The sequence below is a fragment of the Carettochelys insculpta genome, chromosome 16 (genome assembly GCF_033958435.1).
Source record: "Carettochelys insculpta isolate YL-2023 chromosome 16, ASM3395843v1, whole genome shotgun sequence".
Lineage (NCBI taxonomy): Eukaryota > Metazoa > Chordata > Testudines > Carettochelyidae > Carettochelys > Carettochelys insculpta.
Window position 1 is genome coordinate 27,081,890 of NC_134152.1, and position 20,093 is coordinate 27,101,982.

Here is a 20,093-nt window from a genome sequence, read left to right on the forward strand (position 1 = left end):
ACGGAAATCCAGTTCCCCCTCCCCTATTTGTCCTGTGACTGCAGAGACTGCAAGGCTATTCCACATTGAATGACCCCTTTGAGTTGGTGCTAACTGTTTAGGGTAACAGCCTGATTCACCTGCATTTCACAGTGCCAGTTGCAAGAACTTTCCCAGACCTGAAGAAGAGCTTTTCTGTGGCTCAAAAGCTTGTCTCCCACCAACAGAAGTCAGCCCAAAAACAGACACGGCCTCACGCACCTTGTCTCTTTCCCAGCAATTAACATCCCCCCAGCCCTCACCTCCCTCCTTCAATCCTATTTGATTTGTCAGTTTCTACTGCCTTTTTTTTTTTTTTGGTCCTCTGTACTTATGTCAGTCTGTATTGGAAGTGAGATGGATCTGATGAAGTGGGTCTGTCCCATGAGAGTTCATCACCGAATAAATCATATTGTTAGTCTTTGAAGTGCTACATTTCTGCTGCTTTGTTTTGTTGGAGTCCAGACTAACACGGCTCCCTCTCTGATACTCCTCTCCCAGCAGGTCAGCAGCAGAGCCAGACTCTGTGTGTGTGTGTGTGTGTGTGTGTTTCAGGGCAAAACACCACATTCACTGGTAATACATATCTCAGTCAAAACTATACCACATGCATATGAGCATAAGCTTTCATGGGCAAAGACCCACTTCATCAGATGCAGGCAAAATTTTGACGAAATGGGTCTTTGCCCACCAAAGCTTATGCTCCCACATTTCTGTTAGTCTATAAGGTGCCACAGGACCCCTCATTGCTTTTGCAGGTCCAGACTAACTCGGCTACCCCTCTGATACTTGACACATGCATATGGTATGATACACTGTAGTGAGCAGGAGTGGCTGCTCTTCGGCTTCTGGGAAGCGGGTAAGCTCATTGCTAAAGCCCCTCCCCCAGCCTAGTGGGAGGGGCTACTGGAGCCAGGGGCCAACTGATCGCTTGGACAACTAATGAGAAAAGAGGGGAGGGGGTGCAGGTCACAGGTTTAAAATGAGGGAATCAGAGGGGGGCACAAGGCAGAGAACCCCAGACTGCACCCACTGCTCCTCGAAGCCATCTAGGGAGCCAGTGGATGCCACGCAGAAGAACTCTCCGGGATGCGTGACACAAGGGGGGTCCAGCATCCTCCTGCTGGTGTTGTAGATGCCCACCTTAGCAAGGGCCAGGAAGAGGCTGATGAGGAGGTTATGCAAATTTGTGGAGCCAGAGCCACAGACAGACACCACGATTGCCTGGTCTCCAATATTTGGCTGCTTCCATGAGACCATTGTGTAATTGAAACACTACCCCTCTTAGCCACTTTTTCACATTCTTTGCTCCACAAGTGCCCAGGTTGGAAGCCAAAGCATGAAACTAATTATTTCTAAACCCAACACTGTGCCGGTAGCACAGGTGCTGGAGAGAGTAGACTGGCAACCTCGAGAAGAGTTCACAAAACTCACCTCTCTACAAAGAGCACATGCTTTGGATGCATTAATCAAGCAGCATTAGCCCCCCTCACCATGTTAGAATGAATTGTCCACTTTGCTTTTCCAGCTGGAAGGAGAATGGAGCAATAACAGGAGCTCTGTGTTGTGGAAACAGACCTGGGCAAGGAAAATGGGCCAAGTGCAGGGATAGTTGAGTTAAATTTAATTTACTGGATATTCAGTTGTCAGACAGTGATCTTTCCACTGTCATATAAAAAACATCTTCAGAGCAGGGACTGCCATCCACTTAGGTCCTCTCCAATGTTTACCATTATTTTAGAGAGACAGTGTGGGTGAGGCCATATTGTTTATTGGCCTGGCTCCTGATGGTGACTGAGACAAGCTTTGGAACTACACAGAGCTCTTCTTCAGCTGGATGGAGCTTGAAAGCTTGTCTTTTCCATCAGCAGAAGCTGGTGCAATCAAAGATATCAGCTCCCTTCGCTCTTTCCCCCCTCCCTCCCGCAGAGCCTGGGACAGACACGTCTTCAACACCACTGCAAGCAAGCATGACTTCATTGTGTTTATTCAGATGTAAGCACCCAGGTGACTAATGCAAAATACATCGAATCAAAACACCAGTAAACCCAAGCCCAAAATAACCAGACCACAAAATCACAATGCAATGATGACAAATCATAGAGTCACGGATGTTGAAGGTCACAAGGGCCCATTACAATCCTCCAGTCTAACCTCCTGCCAGGTCATAGTACGTCACCGAACAGTTCCTGCACCATCCAGCTCTTAACTCAATCAAGCCAGAGCCTTTTAGAATGGCTAGTGTAACTCACAGCCCTAGAATGGAGGCCTGCTCAATAAGCCTTTTTCTATTGATCTCTTTCCATCTCTCGTGTTTGAAGATGGATAAATCCCCATCACGCACAAAGAGCGAGAGACCAGAGCCAGTACCTTGTAGCAGCCCTAGCACCACTCTATATTTCCAGAAATTTCAAAGAAAGTCCTATTTTTCCTGGCAGGGAAAAACCCAAGGGACATTTAAAAACTTAGCTGCCCCCTTATCTCTGAGCCCCCTGTAAGATATTCATCCACAGGACACCTTGTTGAGATGGCAAAGTGCTATTATTCCCAGTGCAGAGATGGAGAACAGAGGCACAGATACATGTAAGCTCAGATCCTCAGTGGTGTCTAGGGCACCTCAGTGGGAGCCAGACACCAAAGACTCTGGGTCTCAGACCTAGGATGGCCAAGTGCCTGATTTTCAACCAGACAGTCCAATGGAAAAGATGACCTGACGCCAGTCAGATCTATTCACTGGACACTGAAACTCTAGTGCCTGTAGGCAGGGGCAGCATGGAGGAACCAAGTCATCACCTCTGCCAGCCTCTACTCAGCCAGAACCACCTCTGACCTGTGTGGTCAGCTGCAGCTCCCAACCCCTGCTCTGCAGACACAACCCTCCTGATGCAGACAGAGGTGGGAGAGAGAGGGGAAGAGCTACAAGTGACAGGAGAAGGAAAGAGCCTGGGGGGGGAGGAGCAGAGAGGGGGTGAGACTTGGGGGTAAGGGCAGGGGTGGGAACACAGAGGAAAGCTAGCAAGTTTGTGAAGTTGGGATGCGATGCAGGTGTGGGGTAAAACAAAGCCATAAGTATTGGAACTGCCCCTATGTAATCGGGACACCTAGTCACCCTGGGCAGGAAGGAGAGATTCCAGCACTCCTGCTGGAATATCCAGTTTTTAAGAATCACTAAGGTTTCCCACCCTACTCAGGCTTGTCTTCACTCTGAAAGAAGGGCTTGTTCCTAACCCAGGGTAAAACCCTAGACTTGTAGGCCCCTAAGTACCTTTTAAAACCAGGCCTCTCGCCTTCATATCAACCCTCCAGCTCATCTGGAAACTAAACTTCCTGGTCTTCACAGAGTGCTCCCGTCACAGTAGCGAAGGAACAATGCCAAATAGGTGGCGCAGGGGCTCCAACGTCATTCTTCCAAGTCCTAGGCTAGGGTCCTAATTGTTTTTTGAGGTCTGAAAAGAAGGAAAATATGACATCTTACCATGGGCCATTGGCTGTACAGTTCCTTTGCAAGTGGAAGGGGAACCACTGGAGTCCTTGCACAGAGAGCAGTAACTCAGCCAGCTCCAGGCAAGTTTACACTTAAACTGCAGCATGGTCCCAGCTGCAAGATGCAGGTGCCTCACTGTAGGACTGCAATGAAGACACGCCAAGCTGATGTGAGAGCACTGTCCTATCAGCATAGTTCTTCTGCCTTCCCAAGAACGTCTCCTGCCACACAGCACTGTCCACACATGGGGGTTAGGTCACCATACCTACGTCACTAACTGCATGGGGCTTTCACAGACTCCTGAGGGAGCAAGTTCTACCAGTGCAGGTCTGTAGTGTACTCCAGACCTCTGTGTGCCCTCCCCAGTCTCGATCCCGCTCTGCGGATGGCATCATGAGAGGTTTAGCTCCATTTTAAAGACATTCCCAAAATACCCTGAGAGCTAAATTGTCATCACTTTAGATTTTAAAACTGTCGATGTAAAAAAAGGGTAATTTTATTACTTTTATGGTATGTTTTCCATTATTTGCATAATTGTTAAATGCTAATAGGGCCATTAGCAATTATTATAGCTTAATAATGAGGCAGCGATAACTGGCCTATTGTATTTTAATGAAATTCTTAATTGTTGCTGGGGGTCCCAAAGTTCTTTTGTCCAATCTCATTTTCCATTAGAGACGCTGCTCCGGTGAACACGGCAAGAATAAAGCAGCGACGACAGGAGCTGCTGTGGAGGGGCAGAAGGGAGTTCTTATGAAAAGATTTATTATTCAAGTGGGAGAAAATGAAATCTTTGGACTTGCCTGGTTTAGGATCAAGTTCACTCTGCCCATGCCTCAGACCTGCCTTTTCGTGTTGACTTTCAAATGGAGTCACCCTATGAAAAGGTTACTGTCAGGTGAGGCAGGCTGAAAACATGTTGAGCAGGAAACCAGGGCTGATTCAGGTGCCCAATGCTAGCAAAGTGTTTCTAACAGCAGCCCCTGTGATTAGATAATCAGGGTACCACTCACGCTGCCCTGAGCTTTGCTGCCATCGCAGTAGGCCTAGGGGTTTCTCAAACTTTGTTCTGGCGCGACCCCCTTCTGACAAAACTTACTTCACACCTGCAGGCAGGACGACCAAAGCTGCCTCTTCCCTTGTGCTCTGGACACAGGCCAAAGCTGATGCTCAAGGGCTTCAGCCCCAGGCAGGGGGCTGTAACCTGAGGTTTTGGCTTCAGTCCTGGTCAGCAGGGCTTAGCCTTCGGCTTCAGGCATCAGCCCTGGTGACCCCATTAAAACAGGTCCTGACTCCCAGTTTGAGAACTGCTGCACTGGGCTAGGGAAGGAGGTGAACAGATTGTGGCAGAGGGAACAGATTTCTCTCTGCAGAGACAGGAAGTGTCTGAGAGGGCCTCTCTCATCTGCTTCCCACTCGTACGGGAAAGTCTTCCCCCCTTTCAGAAGTAAAATGAAAACGTTGGTGCCTTTGAACAGGAAATCCCTGTTCTCTGGCTGTCGGCAGTAGGGGGTTCTGAGAGCAGCTGTTTCTTCCCACTCCATCCCATGGCATGTGTAGTTTGCTTGGGGGGTCTGTATCTCTGTGATCAGTCAAAGGGAAAGACACCTTTGTCCTAGATCCCCCTATCTGAACTTAGCTTCAGAGACAGCTGCGCTCTGAGTCACGAAGACACAGCTGGCGACTTAGTCATGCCCACCCACAGTTCCCCTGCAGCTCATTCTCTGCAGCCCTTCCAGCACACAGCCACAAACTCTGGTACCTCAGGAAACCAGCCTCCTAAGCTGCCGCTTCTAGGCCAACATCCACTTGCTGTGAAGAGCCGAATGACAAGGACACGCCTCAGAGAGTGAGGGCGAGAGACACTCCTTCCCACGTCCAGATGCTAAGAGATGCACAAACAGCCTGTGAGAGTTACCCCAACACACCCAGTGCTGAGAATGACACCGCACACAACCTCTCCCAAAGCTACAATTCAAATGTAACACACACACACACACACACACACACGCCTCAGGTATACCCTTCTCCTGGGCCTGCAGAGTCTTCTATGGGACATGCTTTCAGGGAAAGAGGACCACTCCCAGAATGCAGCTTTCACAAGAGCCTCAGCCTGGTGTCTACTGCTGCATGTCATCACTGACCTGAGCCTTGTGGTTGTGCATTAGCTCGCAGACGCAAACAGCAGAAATTGCCATTTGTAAAACCCATCAGCCCCCAGCACTAGACTGGGGGTTTGCCAGTCCCTCTCCCTCCAGACACTCATGCAAGTGACTGCATGGGCACCAAAGGAGGTCAGAATCTGGATATCTGGCCCCCCCGGACAATTGACCAGGCTGAAATGCCATTCAAATAGTCAGGGTCAGTCCAGAGACAATGCAGGTGACCGAATCTCCCCTGCAGTGGCAGAGCAGCAAAGACAGCTGAAAGTGTGAAGAACAAGAAGTCCTGTGGCACCTTATAGACTAACAGATATTTTGGAGCATAAACTTCCATGGGCAAAGACCCACTTTGTCAGACGCATGAGTGGCGGCGTTTCAGAGGAGGATTTAAAGAGGGGGGTCCCAGTAAAGGGCCAAAGCTGACTAGGTCTATTCAGTCAGGGTGGGTTATCAGCAGTTAATATGGAGGTGTGAACATCAAGAGTGGAGAAACTGCTTTTGTAAGGGGCCAACCGCCCCCATTCTCTGTTCAATCAGTGTGAAGAAGCAAATCCATCAGACCAGCCACAGAGCAGCCCTGGGAAGCAGGAAGCCAGTGCAGACCTGAGAGATGTTTTAAAAAGGACCAGAGCTGAAGATTTTTTTTCCATTTATTTTTTTAAAAAGGAAAGGGATGGCGGGGGCGGGGGTTCCTATTTCTTACTAGCTGTATGGAGAGGGCACCTCTCAGTCACGAATCCAGCGCCCACTGTGCTAGACATTCTTCAAACATACAGCCAAGGACAGCCTCTGTCTTGCTGATGGTCAGAGACAGTAGCCTTTGGGCCGGGAACCTAAGCACTTGGCTTGGCAGAGAGTCATACAGGCAAGGTTATAAGAGCAGTAAAACCTGGTGTGGATCCTTGTCCCAGCACCTGGATTCCCCCACATTTGCAGGTCCTGAAAGGAGAAGCTTGCACATATGTGTATATGTGTGTGCCTGCCTGGAAACATACAAGTGCATGCATGCGGACACACCCACAGACAACAAGCTCTGTTATCATGCAGCCACATGGCCCTCCAGCACTGAATGCCACTCAGACATCAGGGGTCAAATCCCCCATACCCTGCAGAGTGTTATTGGCTGCTCTCTTCTCATTGCTCAGCTTAAAATTTTTCCTCTCTCTCACCAGCTCTGCTTTTGGCAACACATTTCTTCACTTCTCTGCATTGGGCAACTTGACAAGGAAACACATGATTCTGAGCCCCTGTCTGACTCACACCCCTGGCCCAGTGTCTTTGCTTTCTGAGCAGTGGGGAGTAGGAAAGGCATTTCCACTATACATGGTGTGACTCTAGGACACCTCTTTGGACCAATTTCTTTCCTAAGACTTACCTGAGCATCATCCACCGGGAAGAAAAAGCAAAATTACTTTAAAGACAGCAGCAGCGTCTCTAATAATCCATTACTTCTGCTCAGCCTCTGACACCAGAAAAGCTGGTGGCAGAGACCACAACTAGGGAGCAGTGCCAGCTCATTGGGTCTAATTAAGCATGAGCTTTGCCTCCTTTTTTGTCTCACTTTGCTTCTCCCACCCCTTTCCATTTAACCACTGATATCGTGAGTATTGGAGATGCAAAAGCTTCCAGGGGACAGAATGGTCCCCTGGCCTCAAAGCCAAGGCAGAACTGGCCCTCACTGTACCGTCTAGCTGCCTCCTTTGTCTATGGCTCTGCTGGAGCATTTTGACCAGACCGGTGGGAAAGAATTGAGGGGAGAAGGGTTCCCTTGTACCCCCACAAGCCCTACGCTAGAACCATTGGCATTGGCTCAGCCAGACAGGAGAGGAGTTAGACGCTTGTTTCCCTTTCTCACCCCGAGAAGTTCTCACACACCCACCCCTCCACAGGCAGTGTGCTGACAGCATGCTGTGCCCTCTATAACACAGTTAGCGCTGGTTAATACCAACCCCCCACCTCACCACACTCCTCTGGAACCTCCCGCACATCAGCATCTCACAGGGTTTGACTAGAGGTGAAGGCCCAGCCCCTGGTGAATTCAGGATTTGTAGGCTCCCCCAAGCCCATGCACCTTAAGGAGCTGTAACACCTGCAGAACCTCTGGGCCTTCTACTGGTCCTGGGTGGAATAGAGTGAGGGGAATAACCGGGAAGCCATGAGGCAGCTGAGCTGAACAATGAACAGGGACCCTGGCCAGCAGGGCAGACAGCCTTGAGACCAGGGCAAGGTGGGTGGGAGGCTCCACACCCCAGAAGGGGCGGGGCCAGGGATGAACAGAGTGGGACCAAGGGAAGTCAACCCTTGCACCCCATGGAGTATGCCCCCTCCCCCAGTCTACTGCACAGCCACACAGATTAGGGGCCCCCCTCTGCTGCCTCAAGACTCCCCAGCCCCAGCAAAGCACCACACAGCATGCCAGCCACCAGGACTGCCCTGGCACCTCCAGGAATTAAAGATTATGTCATGTGATGAAACCATGTCCAATCAAAACTGGCAGCCCTACCAAACACAGGCTCTTTGGAGCAGAACTATGACAAAAATAACCCAATTTGAAGCAGTGGTCCTGGCCCAGAGTAGAGAGGCAACATCCCCCTGCTAACGACGCACTAATGCGCATGTTCCAGTGCGGGAATCCTGAGAAATAAGCATGGGGCAAAGGGGATGGGGCTGTCCCTGCTGCAGTGTGTCTCAGCCCCCAAGTCTCTGCACATGCTGTTGCGCCCGTTGAGCGCAGGCACTGGGAAGTGCAGCACGGATGCCACCCAAAGGAGTTCAGGCAGCAGCTGCCAAACAGAGAGCTCACTCAGAGCCGGACAAGGCTGAAAACAGGTCTCCGTGGGCTGGGGAAGTCCCTGGAGTCTCTCCCATGCTCCCTGCTCTGCTCACAGGGACTGTAAGACTGGGAGACATGGTTGCAGTCTTTGGGAGCAAAGGTCCAAGGCCTGGAGGGCTAAGGGACAGGAGACTGGTGTCAGGAGGAGTTCCCAGTGCTATCCATGTATGTCCAGAGTCCTGCTGGGTCTCGCTCTGAAACAGGCTGCCCTTAAGCTGCAGCGTTTGGGGGTCAATTTCAGCCTCATGCTCTGGCGCCTTGTCCCACAAGCTGGTGGTGCTGCAGGAGCAAATTTCCTCCGGCTTGGTCCTGCCTGGTGGCCCCAGCTGCCCCGTGCAGGGGAGGGCCAGGAGAAGGCTGCCCTTTGGAGCCCTTGATTGGCCAGAGACCTGGGTCTCCTTCCAGGGTCCGAACTCCAGAGCGCTTATTTAAACTTTCTGTCGCCTGAGGGGCCTGGGGCTTCTTGTGTCCTGAGGCAGGGGAGTCCCTCCGGAGGCCTCGGTCTAGAGCTCGTCCCTGCAGTTTCAGTTGCCTCCTCAGCTTTGCCCTGCGGTTCTGGAACCAGACCTAGGGACACCCCAAGGAAAGGAGGCATGAGCAAACCATCTCTTTGCCAGCCTTCACTCGCAGGCTGCTGGGAGCCCACAAAGCAAGGGGGTTATAAAGCATCTGTCCTGCATCTGTCTCCCCAGGCTCCTCTGGGGAGCTGTAGCTCCAGATACCTAGACAGAGTTGGTTACACAAAGTACAGGCTTTAAAACAAAACCAGAAAGTGCAGGTCATGTCCTATAAGGGTAGGGTGACCTTATCTCCCCCGGCCGAATATGGGATGGGGGAATGACGCCATCCCCGCCAAAACGGGACAGATGGTCGCCCTCTGTCTGAGTCAGACGGTGGCTGCCCTGTGGGGCTGCCACCCTGCTGGAGAATAGGGGTGCTCCCCTGCTGCAGGGGGCCAGCTGAGGTGTTCAACTGCCCCGTGACTTGGGGTGCCGGAAACGGGGTTGCCGCCCTGCTAAGCAAAGTTCCTAGATTTCCCCAGCTGTAGGGAGCCGGGCGACAGCCGCACCCATGCCAGGCTCACAGCTCCTCCAGCGTGGGGGAAAGGTGGAATCTGGGACTATTAGCCTCTTTGGCAAAATAAATCAGGACGCCAGGATAGTGTCCGTAATATGGGGCTGTCCCGCCCAAAATGGGACGGATGGTCATCTTAACAATGGCGGGGGAATCTCACTGCAGAAGAGCCTCACTCTCTCTCTCTTGTAATGTCCCAGGCAGCCTCCTGAGCCCCCAGTCAGTCCTAGCGAGACCCATGCCCTCCTGGACAGGGACTGTTGGCCCCTCACTAGAACTCAGGGGGGCTTTTGCTGGGCTGGTTCCCATTATCAAAAGGAAGTGGGAGGGGTCTTTGAGAAATCAGAATCCTGAGACTGACAGCCCGCAGGAACAATGGGAAGAGGCCAGCCCTCCAGGTCAGCCTGGTTGCTGCGGGGGGTGGGCAAGCCAATGAGGGAGTGAGGAGTCTGGGGCGAGTCCGGTCTTCCATGTCAGCTACATTTCTGGGTTAGCCTGAGTGGGCCCAGCTAAGGAGACAACGTGTGCCTGAGCAGAGCTGGGAGGAGGACAGCCGCCCCATCCACAGCCCAGCAGCAGAGCCGTGCTGCAGGGAGAGCTACAGGCAGAGACCCAGAGCCACAGGGCAGAGAGCAGGGCGCGGGGCTGCAGCCACAGAGCCAGAGGGCCAGACAAGCAGCCCAGGAGCTGGAGCCAGCCCAGAAAACAGTGGAGCTGGGGCTGGAGCATACTGGAGCTGGCTGTGGTCAGCAACAGAGGGGACCCTGGGCAGAAGCCCAGTGCATGGGGATGCCACCAGCCAAGAGGCCTTGCTGGCCAGACTGGGGAGAAGGCTCCTGCCACCAACATTCACTTTAGTCTTCTCCATCCATGTGCAGAATAAATGTTGTTCTCTGCCCTGAGGCATGCACGGATGTGCACCACCCATAGAAACACAGGCTGCCAGCTGTGGGTGCTCTCTAATCAGACGGGTGGCATTTGAATCTCTTCTGAATGGCCGCCAAGCATTCGGCTTCCAGGGAACACTGCCTGCCCCCCAGAACAAGCGTCTGACCTGCAGACTCCCTGCAGCACGGCCTGGGCCTGGAGAGGCGGCCTGGGGCCTACAAGGAACAGCCTGTGAATTGCCCTTTCACGCCAGAGACACAGCTGGGGAGGTTGCTGTGTCGCAGAACAGAGGGACGTGTTTTCCCTTCACTTTCTCCATTTTTTTTTAAACAAATTGCATTTGCTTTGAAGTCGGTGTAATCATCAGTGGGGTCAGGAAAGCATCCAGTGAGAAACCAGCACCGCAGAGCGGGGACATCCTTACCCCAGGGGGGGGCCACAAAGTTTTGATGGAGGACACACTAAGAATTCAGAAAGTGGTCAAAGGCTGCACCCTTCCTTGATACCAATAGAGGTGTGGGGGCTGGGGTGGAGCTTGGGGTACAGGACTGGGGTGCAGGAGAGGGCGTGGGGTCTGGGAAGGGGTTTGGGGGAAGAAGGCAGCTGTGACCTGTGGCAGGAGTCTAGGTGCAGGGGATTGGGCTGGGACCTAGAGCTGCCCCTCAGCAAAATCGCTCAGTGCCTGTTGTCTGGAAACTGGCCACTGGGAGCTGAGAGATTCTGTAAGGGGGCAGGAGCAGCTCTCCCTGCAGCATCTGCAACAACGAGCATGGAGCAGGAAGCAGCTTTAAGCAACGGCTGGCTGCTTTGTGCCTGCGGTGGTCTGTAGGCCAGGTCCAGCGCTTGGCAGCCTGAATGTGCCCACCCCATATCTTGCCCACCCCCGCCCTAGGGGGCCACAACAAGTTTGGGGGTTGAATTCCCAGGAATCCTGGGCCCAGCCTTGTTGGGGTTCCTCCGATTCTGCCCTCGAGGAGAGTGGTCAGGCAGACCTCCAGGCAACGGCAGTGAGAGCCAGGACCCAGACCCTTTTGCTGGCCCATTTCACTGGGGTAGTGTAGACGCCAGGAAAATTCCCCTCAATAGCAGGACCATTTCCCCTTCTTCCATTCATGCGCTTTGGTGGGGAACTGGACACTTTCACATGGGCTCCCTGAACACTACTTCCTCCCTCGGGGCTGCAGAGGACATGAGGAGCTCTTACTCTGAGCCGGACAATGGGTCTCAAGCTGTGTTCCCTGGAAGATGAGCCCTTGGGCAGCCGCCTGGAAGAGATTCAGGTGCCACCCCGATGATCAGCAGTGCACCCACAGCTGACAGCCTGTGTTTCTATTGGTGGTGCACATCCGCGCATGCTTTGATACACAACAACATTTATTCTGTCCAGGGATGGAAAAAATTTGAGGGAACACAGGTCTCAAGCCTCATTTCCCCATCCCAGATGCTCTAGAATCTGGAGGGATCCATCACCCTTGTTCTCCAGAGAACAGAGGTGGCAAACAGCCGCCCAGCTCAGCATAGGGCAGCTGTCAGAGCAGCCATGATGGGAAGAGAAGCACAGGACAGACAGCAGGAGCCTGTGTGGGGTAGGTCCCACCCACTCCCACTGCCCCACCATGCAAATGGGTGACACCTCCTCTTTAACCATTACCAGCCCTGAGGGGAGACTGAGCCTCACTCCAGCAATCCCCCACTACCAGGACGGTCCTGGGGCTGCAAGGTTATTGCCACCAGAGCCAACAGGCAGGCAGACCCGATCCCACTATCTGAAGGTCTCCCCCTCCCCAAGGGTAGGCTCCCCGGCCACCAGCGCCATTGGGGCTGAAACAGTGACAGGGCCGGGAATAAGAACAGTGAAGATCACAGTGGACAGGAGGTGACAGAGCCTCCTGCAGCAGAGTCCTCCGCGGCTGGAGACAATGTCGGGTCCCCAGCCCAGGGGTCGGAGGAGGAGTTCATTGCTCCCCTGTAAATTCTGCAGTCAGGGCTTGGTGAAAGTGCCAGGGACTAGCCTGCGGTGCAGCACGCCGGGGCGTCCAGTACCTGAACCCTGGCCTCTAGCAGGTCTAGCCGGACGGCTAGGGCCTCCCTCATGAAGACATCAGGGTAGTGTGTGGTCTCAAAGGCTGACTCCAGCTCCTCCAGCTGCCAGCTGCTGTAATTGGCTCGGGCTCTTCTCTGCTTCTGGGGATGAACTTCCTCTGGAGGAAAACAAGGTCAAGCCCGGCGAGCGCCCCCATGCGAGCTGATCGCTGGACCAGCTTAGGGGCACAAGGAGCGAGCAGAACCCCTCTGTGGGCACTGCACTAGCCTTGTCCCCTTCCCTGAGCACTCTCCCCCCACCTCCCTGCATCCTCCTCCCCCTTCCACGCACAGCCGGTCCTTTACCCGGGCTTCTCCCTCTCGTTGAGACCGAGGCCTGACAGTCAAAGACGAGGTCACCCCCGTGTTCCTTTTAAATCAAAAAACCCTCCACCCCTAAATGGCTCTAGAGCCGTCAGCAGATTTTGCCTGGGCCCTTGGCTGCAGTGTCTGAGTGCTTCACACACTCACATGCATTTAGGAGGGGAAGAGTGACGCTAAGGTCATCATCGGTATAGGGACAGGGCCCTGGACCTTCAACCATGGACCTAGAGCCCTTCGCACCAGGTGCTCTACAAACACAGGACGAGAAGACGGCCTGCTTGCAGTTGGCTGGCGTCATAGGGCAGCAGCTCCCTGTGGATACACTGAACCCAGCAGCTCCCCTGGACCAGAACAGAGGCACCCCTCCAGCCAATTAAAGAGGGCCAGGCAACACCTGGGCCTATCAAGGAGTGCTAGTGGCAGCTGGACTGAGACAGGCTGTGCCCTGGGGAGAGAAAGCCACACGGGTGAGGAGCTCGCGCCTGTGGTGGGTCCCTGGAGCAAGGGGCTGGGGGTACATGGAAAAACTCACAGACTGGGAAACTAGCAGGAGCAGGGGAGACGCAGGCCCCAAGGACGGGTGGCCCTGAAGCCTGAGGCTAAGGAATGAGTTCATAGGCTGTTTCTGGTTGTTTGTTACCCTCTGCTAAGAAAACAACCCCCTTGAAAAGCCTGGGCACGGCAGCATCACTCTGCAGCTGGCCTGTGGGCCGATGGGCACCTCGAGCCGAAGTGGCAAAGCCACCAGTGAGCACAGCAGGGTCCTGGGGCCAGTTACATCTTCACACCATCCTGCTCCAGCACACGCTTTGCACAGCGATAGACTGGATAGGAAATGTTTCAGGCAGGCTGGGATCTATTCTACTTGGCGGCGGGAGGGGAGGGTTGTTAGCACTATTTTTTGTATCCTTGTTCTGCCACCATGCCCAGTTTCCAGCTGGGTGAGAGATAACAAACCAATACAGTTTAGAAGCCTCTAGACTGAACCCCTCTCCTGCACAATTGCTTCATGCTGATTTTAAATTCCGGTATCCGGGGACCTTCCTGGAGCTCCGGGCCAGGACTGTGCCTGCTGCTTGAAACTGGAGGAGTTAGCCCTGTCCCCCCGAGACTGTCTGTCTAGAGTACCTGAGAAGTCCCCCCGCTCCCTGAAACCTGTGCCGTGGCTTGCCAGCAGCAGTGCTTGTTTGCAGGGCTCCGGAGGGCTGAAGTGCTGGAAGAGCTGGTAGCTGAAAAGGGGAGCTGGGAGGAAGAGGCCGCAGACAGGAGCGGATCTGAGATGGTTGGCGAGACCAGGGCTGCAGAGGTGAGATACAGCCTGGAGCGAGGACTCCATATACTCTGAGCCAAACATCCTCCACGAGGCCCCCAGGCCGAGCTGCTGCACCTGGGTGGAAAGGATACGGAGGAGGATTCCTGCCCTGCTGGCCCATGAGAGTCCCACAGCATCCACCAGAAAGGAAGGGAAATGCCAAAGAGCTCTCCCTCTGGCTACGCTGCAGTCCACATTAACCAGGGAGTCCCTGCTCCTGCGAGAAAGCCATTGGCTGAACCCAGAGTCCCTGCTGGGTCTGAGCCCCGGAAAAGGCAGGCACCTCGGCTGCCGTGGGAAATCCGCTCGGCGCTGGACGGGCACCCTCCGAGCGGTGACAGAAAGGAATGAGGCCACACCACGGGGCAGGTTTCCATGACAACGCGCGGCTCCTCTGGTGAGCAACGAGGAGTCTTGTAGCACCTTTGAGCCTGACAGAGCTTTCACGGGTAAAACCCCCTTCATCCCGCGAAGCTTATGTCTAGTGAATCTGCTCGTCTCGGGGGTGTGGGGGGGGGGCTCCAAGACTCCTCATTGTTGTAACAGATACGGACCAACACGGCGACCCCCCAGAACTGTGACAAAGTGGGTTTTGCCCATGAACGCTTGTGCCCCAATAAATCTGTTAGAGTTTAAGGCGCCACAGGCCTCCTCCTGGCTTTTGTGGGTCCGGACTAACACAGCTACCCACTGTGACTCAGGTGCGAGGTTTCAATGACTCCAGAGTTCGGCCTTCCCCGTAATCAACCCCATTTCCGACCCCAGAGCAGGCAGCAGGTCCAGCCCCACAGATCTCAACAGCAGGTAGAGCAGAAGCAGGTGCTCTGAGCAAGCTGCCCAGTCAAGCAAGGGCCCTTTGCCCACTTTGGGGGTTAACGAACTTGCCAGGCCTGAGCGCTCAGATCCAGGCTGCACTGAGAACTAAGGCAGCCCCAGCAGCCTCAGCCTCCCTCAGCTGCGCATGTGTCCGTATAACAAAGCAAGCGGGGGGGATCAGGGCTCTTTTCCTTTGGAGCTGCTGCTCTCTGCAGCATTGCATGGGTGCCTTCCTGTTAGCATGTGTAACCCACGCACCCAGGTGTGACTTTGTGGCACCTAGAGCCACCAAAAGAACCCCCGAACAGAGAACTTCGGGGAGGATAGGTTACTGGCTAAGAGGTTGGAAGGGGGAAAAGAAAGAGACAAACGAGGCCGTCTGAACGGAGGTGGGGAGAAAACGCCCAGCCCCAAAGCTCATTTCACCCCTTCACTCCTCGGCGTTAATGGAACACTGATACTTCCCAGTATTGACCAAGCGGAGGAGAATAACGTCCCAGTCTGGCACTAAGAGGATTCCCTCTCCCGTTAGCACTGCACGCAACACCCCCTTTCTCAGAGGCGAAGTAAGCCCCAAAGGAGAGAACAGCCCCTGGGAACATGGCGATCTCGGCGCAGTTTGAGCCAGACCGTGCTCCAGCTGGGCGTGAGGTCATAGAACCTGGGGAGGATGGTGCATTTCGACAGGCAGGCAGATACTGGGAAAGCTGGGAATGCCGCGCGGGATCACTGCCATTCTCAGTGCACTCCTTCCCCACAGAGCCTCTTCCCCATCTTACCTGCATGGAGTGAGTCAGAGATCTGCAGAGCTGGCTGAGGTGCGCTCAGCTGTCCTGGAGGTGAGAGGTGCTGTTTAGTATCAAGCCAGCTATGCCCAGGAACACAGTAGCAACTGATTCTCTCACAGCTCTGTTCCTCCCACCAAAAGCGGACGAGAGATTCCAATTAAATTACTGTGGTGGTTGGGGAGAGGGCTCTTCTGACCCAGATGTGTCCAGTGAAACTGAGAGCTGGACTTGCCCAGGTGTGTCCATATAGGGAGTCAAACCGCAGACAGAATCTCTGCCCACCCCAGTCTCCAGCAGGTGGAAAAGAAAGAAACTTCGTACCTGAAACCTCTTCTCTGAGGCCTCCTCTCCCCTCCCTCACATGCCCCTTCAGATACTAAGTTGATTCCTTCACTTCAAAGAAACTCTTCAGTCAATTAAGGGGAAGCGTGAGATGGGATTGAATTTCCAAGTAAATATTCCCGCTAATGGCTCCCTGGCAGTGACCCGGAGAAGCTGTCTCACCTGCGGGAGAAATTCATGCAGCTCTCTCTAAACAGGAACCAAATGAACCATGTGGCCACCTCCACTTTACCAGGCATCATATACGCTATGGAGCTTCCCCCTTACAAATAGATTCTCCTGCACCTTGTCCCATCTCCATTGCTCCAGTTGCACAGATTATGCAAGGTTTCTCTGCTGGGAACATGGAGCAAGGGAATGAAACCCTACAAAGCCAGGGTATAGCGCCTTGCGGGGTTACCTCCCGCCCAAGATGTCTGGGCATTTCTCTGGCTGTTTGTTTCCAGTTGGATTTTGCTCCACTTCTCCAACAGCCTGGTATTAATTTTGCTCTTATGCCTTTGCAGGAAGAATAAAGAGCAACTAATGACCCTGTCCAACAAGAAGGAGCTGTGAGTGACTAGAAGTGAAAATGCCACAGACAGCGGAGCTCACTGGAGCAGGGTAGAAGAAACTCAAGAATGTGAATGGCGGACTGAGAGCCTGGTTGGCTAGAACAGGGGGTGCACAGATTAAGGGGGGATGTGAATTTTGTAAAGTGGGGGGACGGTCAGTCAGTGGCTGGGACTCAGGCTCATGCATTTCCTTAAAAATGCTGAAATATGTCATTATGTTAGTACCTTTTCTGTCTGTGTATTCACATCTATATCTTGATGCATAAAGTTTTTACATTCTACATATTTTCGTACACCTGCCAAAAGGTTTGGGGTTTTTTTTCCTATGAACATAACCAAAATTTCCATCGGTTTGGATTACAATAGACAGGTGGGTGGGCAGGAGGGGCTCTACTAATTGTAGGGACAAAAAGTGGGGCCTGACCTAAAAAGTTTGCTCACCCCTAGGCTAGAAGAATCAGAAGTTAAGTACAGTAATCCCTCAAGATATGCGCAATCAAATTGCTCTTGTCTCAGGGTGACGTGATTGCTGCCCCTGACAGGAGCAGCTTCCCGGTCTCTGGAGTCACAGGGAGCTGGGAACCACGTGGCAGCCTGGTTCCCAGCTCTCTTCTGCTTGCAAAGCTGGGAAACTGAGCAGGGCAGCAGCCCTGGTTCGTTTTCTGGCTCCAAGGAGCCGAGGGGGAGCTGGGAGCAGGCTGCCCTTGGTTCCCGGCTTCCCTCCACTGTCTGGAGCCAGGAAACTGACCAAGCCTGCTGCCTTGCTCAGTCTCCCAGTTCTGCAAGTGGAGAGGAACCAAGAGCCAGGCTGCTGCCTGATTCCCAGCTCCCCCTCACTTGCAGGACCCAGAAAACTGAGCTGGTCGGTTTCCCGGGTAAGGCAAGTGGCAGGGAGACGGGAACCAGGTTGCCCCCTGGTTCCCAGCTCTCTGCCAGTCTGGGAGCTGGAAACTGACCAGTCTTGCTGGGCTGGGCTGTTTCCTGGCTCCTACAATCTCAGGGGAGCCAGGAAGCAGGCTGCCGCCTGGTTCCCATCTCCCCTCACACAAAAGATCGAGAAACGCAAACCCCACATAACTCGAGAGTTTACTGTACGAAGGTCACTGGCTTACAGAGGCAAAGGCCTGGGCAGCAGTTAGGAGCCAGGATACGAATGCAGCTACAGCCCCCAAGGCCCAGCTGACTAGAGATGAGAGACCAGAAAGCGACAAGCAGTGGGGAACGTGGATTAGGCTGGCACGGGCCAAAAACCCAGTTGCAGCCCTACTCCGTGGTGCAGGGACGTCTCGAAACAAAGGCATGGGAACGTGACCAGGAAAACAAAGCCTGTGGGCATGTGCCTCACAGTGCTGGGATGGCTACAGCTCAGGCACACAGGGTTATGAACCCGAGGAACTACATCTTTGTACCATTGAGTGGTGCAGCTGAGAGCCAGGGGTGCGGGGAAATCCGGTTTGAATCTTTGTGCCATTATGATGGTGCCCCATTGCTACTTGGACTTCTGGGCCACACCTACAGGCAGTACTGGACAGTCCCTGCTTAGCGTACTTCCCCTCCCTCCCGTTCCAGTTCCAATGCCAATGAACGACAGCCCTCAGCTGGCCTAAGGAACCTGGTCTCTTGCCCACTCTGCATCCTAAGTCCACGGGGCAGCTTGCAGTCAGTTCAAAGCCCAGGGGCACCACGGAGAAAGCATCACCCTTTACTCATTGGGCCTTGTACCACTGCTCAGCTGCCAGCACGGTCTGACCCGAGTGTCCACAGAGGCCCAGGCATTGTTAAAACCATCCAGGGCAACACCAGAATGATCAGCTCTTCATTTTGTCCCGGGCACTAAAATCTCACCCCAAAGCTCCAGTGGGAGTGAATTACCTAATAAACATGACTGCTTCTTTCTCTCTCTCTGTCGGGGGAAACCTTTGCTGCTGCTGCTGCCGCTGCCGCCTACTGCTTGGAAGAGGGTTTGTAACCCTGCCATTGGAATGGTGAAGGAGCCATAGCTGGGCTCCTTGGGAAGGAATTTGCCTTGCTTGGAAAGGACACAAGCTTAAAGCTGAGCTGGGCATGAGGGACTGAGCCGGGGTGAAAGAAACTTAAAATTTCTCACAGCTCCTGTCCTATTGCAACCCGGGTCCCTGCCAGCTCCTTCAATAGCTCCCTGCTGGCTTTTGCCACAGCTCAGCCAGCTCTTGCTCTGCTTTGTTAGTACAGCTCCTGCAGAAAGTACAGTGACCCCTCTCAGAGCTGATCCGGCCTCTTCTCCTCGGGCTAGGGCAGGGCCCTGGCCTCTCCCAGCACCTCAGGGCCAAGCACCAGGCTTCAATGGCCCTGTGAGAAAGTGTGAGGAGACACACCACCAACCTGCTGCTCTTTCACCCCCCTCTTTGCCCTCCGCATGTCCCAGCTTCCTACAGGAGCTTTTCCCCACTGGCGTCCCATTGCATGAGCTTCGGACACTACCCCAGGCCCAGCCTGCATCTGTAACCCGCCGGCGCACGCCAGGAGGGGCGGGGTGAAGTGAGCGGGGGTGGACGAGCAGAGCTGAGGCAGCCCTTGCTGTGCTAGGCATGCGGCAAGGCCAGAGGGCGATGGCTGGGCAGCAGTGGGGGTGCAGGAGCGCAGGATGCAGACGGACTTTCAGAGAGAGAGAGGGACAGACCAACCCTGGCTGCAGCTGCCTCAGACTGTCACCAAACCTGCTGCTGTTCCCATGGCCATCTCTCCCTGAGGCTACGTCTGCACTACAGCTGCGAGAGGGGCTCTCCTATCACTCTGGCCAGGCCAGTGGAGACTTCGTTGGTCAGCCTAGCATTGTCTGCACCAGGGACCAGGTCAGGGCAGCTCCAGCTTTCAGCTGCGTGGGTTTTTACGTCGCAGGTTTGCCAATGTAAATCTTCCACGTAGACCAGCCTGATCCACCTGATCTAGGTAAACGGCCACGAGCGTCCGTGCCTGCTCAGGTACACTGAGGTATGAGGACAGCTACAGATTGTCCCTGCCCCTGACAAGGGGGGAGAGGCAGAACAATGGGGCAGATCTCTGTAATTGTCTGTCCCAAGCAGCTGCACAGAAGCCAGGCTAATGCGTGTCCTGGAAGCCAAGGGGAAAGCGCCCCCCCTCCCTCCTTACTGGCTACACGAACTTCCACAGGTTGGTCTCCCTCGGTAACCAGCAAAAGTTAAAGGCCTTTTGAGGGATTCCTGCCAGCTGCAAACCAGGCTGCAGGACCACACACTGAGACTTGTGGTCGAGCAGACACCACGTAGCCTAGGTCTGTGAGCAAACCAGAGCACTGCCAGGGGAAGGTGCGGGCTGCTCAGCACAGAGCAACAGCGTGACGGGCAGGGCTGGGATCCTGGACGCGCCGGTGCAGCTGCAAGGACTAGAAACCAGAGGCTGGGAAGGGGGCTGGAGGA

General features: G+C 54.0%; 1 long non-coding RNA gene across 1 annotated transcript; it reads right to left on the reverse strand.

Annotated features, from left to right (window-relative positions):
• Positions 1-3,284: 3,284 nt before the first annotated feature.
• LOC142021712 (uncharacterized) lies at positions 3,285-12,691 on the reverse strand. Its single transcript, XR_012647757.1, has 4 exons — positions 12,503-12,691; positions 8,887-9,064; positions 5,265-5,387; positions 3,285-3,464 (listed from the first exon to the last, which is right to left on the reverse strand). It is a non-coding gene; the product is annotated as an uncharacterized LOC142021712 (long non-coding RNA).
• Positions 12,692-20,093: the final 7,402 nt, after the last annotated feature.